The sequence below is a fragment of the Chrysochloris asiatica genome, unplaced genomic scaffold, assembly GCF_000296735.1.
Source record: "Chrysochloris asiatica unplaced genomic scaffold, ChrAsi1.0 scaffold00009, whole genome shotgun sequence".
NCBI lineage: Eukaryota > Metazoa > Chordata > Mammalia > Afrosoricida > Chrysochloridae > Chrysochloris > Chrysochloris asiatica.
In genome coordinates, this window is record NW_006408527.1 from 6509686 (window position 1) to 6517220 (window position 7535).

Here is a 7535-nt window from a genome sequence, read left to right on the forward strand (position 1 = left end):
GCTTCCAGGTGTGACGCTGTAGGATAAGCACTGGGCCACAAGGTCGGCGGTTCAAACTTACCAGTTGCTCCTCGGAAACCCTATACAGGGTTGCTGGGAGTCAGAACCGACTCAACATCATTTACAACAACAGCAAATGCTCAAAAATAGCAGCTAATGGTTCTGTAAGACTTTGTTCATTCATTAATTTTTTTTTTTTTTTGAGGGCTTCCATGTGACAAGTCTTTTTTGTTGTTGTTAAGTGCTGTCGACATAGCGACCCTATATAGTGTTTCCAAGGAGTGGCTGGTGAGTTTGAACGGCTGACCTTGTGTAATAACGACCTTTCTGTACACACCAGGACTCCAAAGTATACATTAGTGTTGATGAATACTGGTGGTGGTGGTCGTGGTGTGCCATCCAGTCAGCCCTGACAAATAGTGACCCTCTATAGGGTTTTCTCTGGTAGCGTAGTGGTTACGAATCGGGCTGCGAACCGCAAGGGCAGTAGTTCGAAACTACCAGCTGTTCCTCGGGAGAAAGATGAGGCTTTCTGCTCCTGTAAAGATTTACAGCCTCGGAAACCCTGTACAGGGTCGCTATGGGTCGGAATCGACTCGTTGGCACTTAACAACAATAGGATTTTCCGGAGTCCTGGTGTTGCACTGCGGGTTAACGTGCTGGACTGCAAAGTCGTTTGAACCACAGGGTCGGTGGTTCAAGCTCACCAGCTGCTTCTTGGAAATTCTATACAGGGTCGCTGAGGAGCTCTGGTAGCATAGTGGTTACGAGTCCGGCTGCAACCTCAAGGTCAGCAGTTCGAAACTACCAGCTGTTCTTGCGGGAGAAAGATTAGGTGTTCTGCTCCGGTAAAGATTTACAGCCTCATAAACCCTGTACAGGGTTGCTATGAGTCGGAACCGACTCCACGGCACACAGCAGCAGCAGGTCGCTATGGGTCAGAATTGACTCAACGTCACTTAACAACAATATAGGGTTTTCCAGGCTCCTGTAAATCTTTTCAGGAACAGAAAGCCTCATCGTTCTCCAGCAAAGAGACTGGTAGATTCTAATTACCGGGCTTGCATTTACAGCCCCGCTCCTAATCCCCTATACTACTATGTTGTTGTTAAGTGCCGTGGAGTTAATTGCAACCCTCAGCGACCCAGTATAGGAGCAGCTGGTGAACTTGAACCACCAACCTTGCAGTTCAAACAACTTTGCAGTCTGACACATTAGCCCACAGCGCCACACCAGGGCTCCTGTAGAATTCATGAATATTTCAAGTCCAGGCTTGATTTCTTTCTTCAGTACTTCGGCTTGAGAAGTGTTGAGTGTGTTCTTCCCTTTTGGTTTTCTAAATCCAAGTCTTTGCATATTTCATTATAATACTTACTTTGTCTTCTCAAGCTACTCTGTGGCATTTTTTATCCAACTCTTTTACTTCTTTATTTCTTCCATTCACTTTAGTTTCTCTATGCTTAAGAACAAATTTCAATGTCTCTTGTCATCCATTTTGTTCTTTTCTTTCTTTCCTGTCTTTTTAAGGAGTTGTGGTAGTGTAGTGGTTACAAATTGGGCTGCTAACATCAAGGTCAGCAGTTCAAAACTACGAGCTGTTACATAGAGAATGATGAGGCTTTCTGCTTCTGTAAAGATTTACAGCCTCGGAAACTTTGCTATGAATTGGAACCTATCCCACGGTTTTGTCTCTGTGGTCTTGTTTAAATTTTTTTTTTTTTTCCAGCTTCAGCCTTAATTTGCATATGAGCAATTGATAGTCTGTTCAACAGTTTTCCCCAGCCTTGTTTTAACAGATGATACTGAGTTTTTCAACCATCTTTTCCCACAGATGTAATCAATTTGATTCCTGTGTATTATATCTGGCAATGTTCGTGTGTATACTCATTTTTTATGTTGTTTTAGAAAGATATTGCACTGAATAAGTCATTGGTCTTAAAAAATTCTATCATGTGACCTCCATCATTATTTCTGTCACAAAGACCATATTTTACAACTACTGATCCTTCCTCTTTGTTTCCAACTTTTGCATTCCAATCACTAGTAATTATCAGCGCATTTTGATTGCATGTTTGGTTAATTTCAGACTGAAGAAGCTGATTGTTAAGTGCTGTCAAGTTGGTTCTGATTCATAGCAGCTGTAAGTGGGAGCTGAAAGCCTCATTTTTCTCCATCAGAATGACTAGTGGACTTGAACCACTGACCATGTGGTTTGAAATCCATTGCTTATTCTACAGAGTCATTGCGCTTCCATAGAAGTTGACAGAATTCTTCAATTTCATCATCACTGGCTTTAGTGGTTGGAGCATAAATTTGAATAATGGCGGTATTAACTGGTCTGTCTTGTAGGTGTTTGGATATTATCCTATCACCAATAGCATTGTACTTCAAGACAGACCTTGAAATGTTCTTTTTGATGATGAATGCAATGCATTCTTTATTTCTCATTACTGGCATAGTAAACCTATGATTGTCCAATTCAAAATGGCCAGTGCCAGTTCATTTCAGCTCACTAATATCTAGGATACAGATCTTTATGTGTTCTGTTTCGTTTTTGACAACTTCTAATTTTGCTAAATTCATACTTTGTACATTCCACGTTCTGATTATTAATGGATGTTTACAGCTGTTTCTTCTCATTTTGAGTTGTGCTTCATCAGTACATGATAGTCCTGAAAACTTCGCTCCATTCATGTCATATGGTCAGCTCTACTTAGAGGAGGCAGCTCTTCCCCAATTGTATTTTGAGTACCTTCCAACCTGAGGGGCTTTTCTTCTGGCACTCTATCTAACAATGTTCTGCTACTATTAATAATGTTTTCATCTTCTTTGAAAAAGGATAAGAGATGAAATGAGGCAGGTAAAAGTTAGGGGCTGATGATACAGTGTTCTCAGAGCACATATGTATTTATTTAAGACTTTGACTTTACTCTGAGTGAGGTGGGCAGCTATTTGAGGGAATGAAACAGCAGAAAGATTTAAAATGTTAGCTAGATCGCTGTGGCTGTCTTTTGTGAAAACACTGCAACAGGGAGCCCAGTTAAACAGCTGCTGGGATAATCCAGGTTAGATATGATGTGGTTTGGACCTGGTGGTAGAAGTGGAGGTGGTATATGCTGGGTATACTTTGAAGGTGTGCCTGATAGGATTTGGTGATAGGTAAGAGGTGGAGTATGAGAGGGAAATAGAGGAGTCAAGATGACTTCAAGGTTTTTTGTTTGGGCAACTGAAAGGAGGGATTTGCCATATACAGAGAACATAGAGGAGAACATAGGAGCAGGTATGGGGGAAGAAGATCAAGAGCTCAGTGTGAACATGCTGAGTTTGAGGTACATATTAGACATTTGCATGAACAATTTCTTTTAGAAAGATCAGCATGAGGCTGGTCCCTATGAGTTGAAGTCTAAAGACACTCAACTGTTCAACTTTTCTGACATGCTATAAGGAGCTCTGGTAGCGTAGTGGTTACGAATCGGGCTGTGAACCTTAAGGCCAGCAGTTCGAAACTACCAGCTGCTTCACGGGAGAAAGATGAGGCGTTCTGCTCCCGTAAAGATTTACAGCCTCGGAAACCCTGTACAGGGTCGCTATGGGTTGGAGCCAACTCGACGGCACTTAACAACAACAACAACAACATACCGCTCCATAATCCAGGTATGTTGTTGTTGTTAAGTACCACGGAGTCAGTTCCAACTCATAGTGACCCTGCACAGGGTTTCCAAGGCTGCACATCTTTACGGGAGCAGAAAGCCTCATCTTTCTCCCACAGAACAGCTGGTAGTTTCGAACTTCCAACCTTGAGGTTAGCAGCCCGATTCATAAACACTGATTTACACTGTATCACAAAACGGAGAAATTTGACTAGAAGGACCATAATAAATAATGAACTGGCCTGCATATCACCCCCTAGTTCTTCTAGCCATTTACCCTTTCATAATCATTTACCAGTGCAAGCCAGTCATTAACAAATAGTCATTCACTGCGGTAAAGAGTGGTGGGTAGGGTTACATCAGTACAAAACTAGTGGGTTGTCTCCACCACTAGGCAGTATGGTATACTTCATAGGATTTTCAATGGCTGATTTTTGGGGAGAAGGTCACCAGGCTTTTTTTTCTGGTTGTACTGGAGCCTCCAACTTTTCTGTTAGTGGATTAACCCTTTATACCACTCAGGAACTCCTGGCTAAAACAAGGGCCGTAAAAAATCTTTGCACCAGGGGCAGAAGCCATGGACGGGAAGCTACTAAAGACAGGGAACAAGGGAAAGAAAAACCCTGTCTTCTCTTTCACCCTCACCATCTCCAGTCTCCCTGTAGTGCTTCCTCTTGACTGAACCCAGCAGAAACCTAGCCTGTAGATCCAGTTGCTATTGCAGAGTCAGCAGGCAGAGGCAAGGACTGGACCTGAGAACAAACAAGCCCAGGCTCAGCACAAGCCGACATCTGCAATCTGGCCTGTGCCTACTTCTCAGAGAACTCTGTCTCTCCTATATGTGCGCCATCTCTCCTTTCCCCACTGTCTTCTGCTTCTGTTCCAACCTGGGGCTCTGAAATTCTGAACTAGTACCCTCTGCTTGGGGTACAGGCCTTCTTACCCTTAGGATCTTAACTCAAGACAGCTATCCTTGTGAAGCTTCTCTTGATCCTGCAGTACAGATGAAGATGAACCCCTTAACTCCTCACAGCTGCCCTGTTGCTATCACATATCCTGTTTTATTTTCTTTATACCTCTTAATGCTATATGACTTATTGTTGTTGTTCAGTTAGTGTGGTGCTGTGGGATAAAGCACTGGGTCATAAGGTTGGTTTGAAGCTCCTTGGAAAACCTATACAGGGTTGCTGTGAGGTAGAACCAACTTGATAGCACTTAATACCAACAACAATTGATTCAGGAGCTGTTAGAGTACCTAATAAGTGTCAGATACTGTTGAAGGCCTTAAGATATAGCAGTGGTCAAAACACACAAGAGTTCTGCCTTTGTGGAACTTACATTCTAGTGAAGGGAGACTGAAAATTAATGCATATCAGAACATAGTCAGTGCTAAGGAGGAGAACACTAAAACAGGGTAAGAGACATGCTGCCAGTGGGGTTTGCTGTTTAAATAGGGTGCTCAGAGACGTTATCACTGATGAGATGAGGTTTGGGGAAAGAAAGGAAGGAAATGAGGAAGTCATGTGGGATACCCAGCAGAAGAGCATGCTGGGCACAGGGAACAGTCAGTGTAAAGGCTGTTAGGTCACCTTGTGCTTAGCATGGGGCAGCGGAGAGATGAGGGGAAGAGAAGTAGGAGGGGTTGGGGGGTAGGCTGGCTCCATAGGCCACTGTGGGAACTTTGCAGGGATTGAAGAGGAAAAGTGGCAAGCTCTGTGTCTTAGCTATCTAGTGCTGCTCCAACAGAATCACCACAAGTGGCAGGCTTTAACAAACAGAAATGTATGTTGTCATAGTTCAGTTTAAACCCACTGCCAGTGAGTTGATTCCAACTCATAGTGAGCTATTAGCACAGAGTAAAACTGCCAATGGAGTTTCCAAGGTTGTACATCTTTATGGAAGCAGATGGCCACATCTTTGTCCTGAGGAGCTGCTGGTGGGTTTGAACCTCTGACTTTTTGGTTAGTTAGCAGTAGAGTACTTGATCCATTGCACTACCAAGGTTCCTTTCTCACAATTTAGGAGACTAGAAGTCCAAATTCAGGGTACTGGCTCTAGGGAAAGGCTTTGTCTCTGTGTTGGCTCTGGAGGAATGGCCTTGTCTGTTTTCAGCTTGTTGCTGTGTTCCTTAGAGAGCTCACGTGACATGGCATCTCTCTTCCTTCATGTGGGCTTCATTCTGCTGCAGTGGAGAAGGTGTGTGGACAGGTGAACAGATGAGTCTGAGCCTCCGTGGAGAGTTGGGGGCTAGAGATGTACATATGGGAATCTGCAGGGTATAGAGTGTAATCCCAGTCAGAGGAATAGAGGAGACCACCTCACTTAGCCCCTAGGGAGTGGGTAAAGAAGAGGCCCAATGACTTGGCTTTGGGGAACACCTTGTAGTGTTGAGATGGGAAGTGAGGTAGGACGAAAAGAGGGAGTATCTGCTGTTGTGGAAGTCAAGGGAAACTGTCACGGAGGAGAAACATCAGCTGAGTTAAATGCTACAGATGGAGGAGGATGGGGGCCCAGCTGCTTGATCTGACAACACAGAAGCCATTTGTGACCTTGGCAAGCATGGTTTCAGTGGAGTGGAGGGGTGGAGCCTCTGATTGGAGGCCGCTCACCAGGGAGTGGGAGGAGAGGATGTGGAGACAGTCAGTTCAGAAAACTCCATTTGCTTGTTTATACTCTCTCTCACCACACTAGCATGTGAGAACCACAGGAGCAAGGACCTTGGGTATACGAGTATTTTACTCATTTATCTTCAGGACCGGGCACATTGTATTTGTTAAATCATGTTAAATATTATACTAGTCAGTATCTCCTTCAAATGTAAAAACCAAACCAAACAAGTTATTATTAAGTTGATTGCAACTCATGGCAACTGCACGTATTGTTGTTGTTATGTGCCAACCCATAGGGACCCTGTATAGGGTTTCTGTGGAGCTTCAACCACCGATCTTGCAGTTCAAACCAACTTTGCAATCTAGTGCATTAACTGACAGAACCATATCAGTACTCCATATTACCCCATGTATTGTTGTTGTTATGTGCCGCTGAGTTGATTCCGACCCATGGCTACCCTGTATAGAGTTTCTAAAGAGCAGCTGTGAGCTTGAACTGCCAATTTTGCAGTTCAAATGACTTTGCAGAAGCCCTTAATTTTCCAGATTGTTTACATTTACAAAGAGTATAGAGGAATGAAAGGACTGGAATAGATTTCTCTGGTTCATTCCAGCTCTAAATTTCTAAGACTTTGTGGCTTGTTCTGTCAACCACACTGGTAATAATACAGTAAGAAATTTAACTAGTCATCTGTTTTGGCAGTGGCATGGCTGGAATAGGTGTTTCATTCATAAATTTAACAAACATTTGTTAAGTGCTTACAGTGTGTTAGCCACTATATATATTATATGATCAACGTATCTATTAGGGGGCTTCAAGAAGTTCATGGAAGAATGAAATTAAACAATAATGGAACTTTTCCATTACTAAAAGGTACTAGAATATGCTGCTTCAGGCTGTCGAGTCACTTCCATCTCACAGGCACCCTAAATAGGGTTTCTGAGACTGTAAATCTTTATGGGAGCAGAAAGCCTCATCTTTCTCCCAAGGAGAGACAGGTGGATTTGAACTGTTGACCTTTTGGTTAGCAACCTAATGCATAAACCAACTATACTACTAGGGTTCTTGGGAGGAAAAGTGAAAAAGATATGTGTGTATACACACACACACAGAGTCCTGGTATGGTGCTGCAGGTTAATGCGCTGGACTGCACGGTCGGTTTGAACCACAGGGTTGACGGTTCAAGTTCATCAGCCACTCCCAAGAGATCCTATACAGCATTGCTATGAGTCAGAACTGACTGGACAGCATTTAACAACAACACACACATATATA